We start from the raw sequence: 2,135 nt of genomic DNA, 5'->3' as shown, positions 1-2,135 counted from the left end.
AGAACTACCACACGCGTAGGCATTGGTGTTTATTTTGTTTGGCACAAGAAGCGGTTTAGGGTTGGGACAGGAATCGTGTGCAATTCTCAGCTCCACACCCCAGTGTGACAACTGTACTTTTGCTTTTACTTTTAAACCATTATGTTTCCTTTTGAATATCCGATGTGGGAAAGAGAGGCCACTAAAGTGATTTTGTATTGCATTATGAAGCGAAAGCTATATGTTTTCTCTTTGACCGCCTCTGTTTTTATCCAACCTCCATCGAAGTGGAAGCTTACACACTGTATAAAAGTAGAAAAATGGAGAGGTTCACGCTTAACTACTTCTCCCTCCCCTTTTCACTATTTTTAAGTATTTTCTCTATCACCCATCAATTGAAAGAAAAGAGTAACCCAACTATTATAGCACTTGTATACTTTTCAAGACCAAGAATCAAACCCCAGACCTTCTGATTCAGTACAACACTGAATGATAAGCAGTGGGGTTTTGCCTCACTTGTATTCATATTTGTATACCCCAAACCTTCACAAGTTTCAATGAAGGTTCACCAAGAATGAGGTACCAATTGGGTTACCTTTAGTTTCCTCCTTTTCTTGCTTTTTCATTCTACATTCCAGCAGCAAGAAGATAGATTGGCTTTACTTCAATTGAGATCTTCTTTAGGATTAAGAGCCAGAGAGTTGTCTATTAAGTGTTCCCCTTGTTCAAATTGGAGAGGTATTTTTTGCAATAATGGTAGAGTTACTGGGATTAACATTTCTGGTTTTAAGCGAACACGAACTGGGAATCAAAATCCTCAATTCTTGGTTGATGCCCTTCAAAATTTGACTCTGTTGGAGTCATCTAATTTTGCTCTTCTGGGTTCTATTGGACTTGCATCTCTACATGTTCTTGATCTTAGCTTATGTTCAATAACTGGTGCTATTCCTTTAACTATTGGTAATTTGAGAAGTTTAGCTGTTTTATACATATCTAATAATGGTCTTAGTGGAATGGTGCCTTTAAGTTTGAGTCAATTGCTAAGTCTTTCAGTTCTTGATGTTTCACACAATGCACTTGGTGGGTCAATTCCTGAATCATTTGGGTCTCTTGGGAACATTACTTTGCTTGATATGTCTTCAAATTTTTTGTCTGGGGCTATTCCTCCTATAATTGGAACTTTTTATGTCAGTTGAAATTCTTGAATCTTTCTCGGAATATGTTGTATAGGAATCTACCGCTTGTAATTGGGAGATTCGATTTTCTTGATATATCAAACAACTATTTTCAAGGCAAAGTTCCTCAGTACTGGCAAAGCAATGTGACCCTTAATAGAAATTGCCTACAAAGATTGGAAAGTCAAAGGGATACACTTTCTATGATGAGCGGGGATTGATATTTGACAATTTTGGAATGCCTAATGCTATGGAGGTTCCGATTCCTCAATCTGAAAAGAAGATTCATAAAAATATGATCATATCGGCTGTTGTTCTTAGGGTTGTCAGATTTATTGCTACTGCGATACTCTTTGTAGTGTTGTTGATTTGTTGCTGCAAAATGGGCACGACGAATCAAAGGGTCACTGGTGTAGAGCTTATTCCTACTAGTGCAAGTCCTCCCCCACCTCCAGGACCATCATTGAAATTTTCAAGTTTAGGAATAGCATTTAACTACCAGCAGATCCTTCAAACAACCGGTCATTTCAGTGATGTAAATCTTATTAAGCATGGACGAAATTCAGGTGATATTTTCTGTGGAATCCTTAAAAGTGGAGTTCATGTACTTGTTAGAATTGGACTTCTTTAGCAAAGTTTCTCATTCTAGAGTAGTCCCTTTTCTGGGACATTGTTTAGAGAGTGAAAATGAAAAGTTTCTGGTATACAAATATATGCCAAATGGAGATCTCTCTAGTTACAAGATCAACCATTCTCTTTAACAAGCACTCATGGAGTGTGCTTGTCTAATTAATTTATATGTACTTTATCAACAAACCTTAATGACCTTAGGTATTTACGATTAGGACTTAAGAGGTATTGAGGTCTTATCAACATGATATGATCATTATCCTTGAATCAATTTGCCCTCATCCAAGGGTTTCATTATCTTGTTCCAATTATAGACAATGTACAACATGATGATGAAATGTTTCCCTTTGA

General features: G+C 37.0%; 1 pseudogene; it reads left to right on the top strand.

Annotated features, from left to right (window-relative positions):
• Window positions 1–299: 299 nt before the first annotated feature.
• On the top strand, window positions 300–1,915 carry LOC125814074 (probable LRR receptor-like serine/threonine-protein kinase At2g16250; annotated as a pseudogene).
• The last annotated feature ends 220 nt before the right edge of the window (window positions 1,916–2,135 follow it).

Source organism: Solanum verrucosum, unplaced genomic scaffold, assembly GCF_900185275.1.
Source record: "Solanum verrucosum unplaced genomic scaffold, falcon-dt-bn FXZP01000271.1, whole genome shotgun sequence".
NCBI classification, from domain to species: Eukaryota; Viridiplantae; Streptophyta; class Magnoliopsida; order Solanales; family Solanaceae; genus Solanum; species Solanum verrucosum.
Note: the sequence above shows the minus strand (reverse complement) of the source record. Positions and strands in the feature narration are given on the sequence as shown.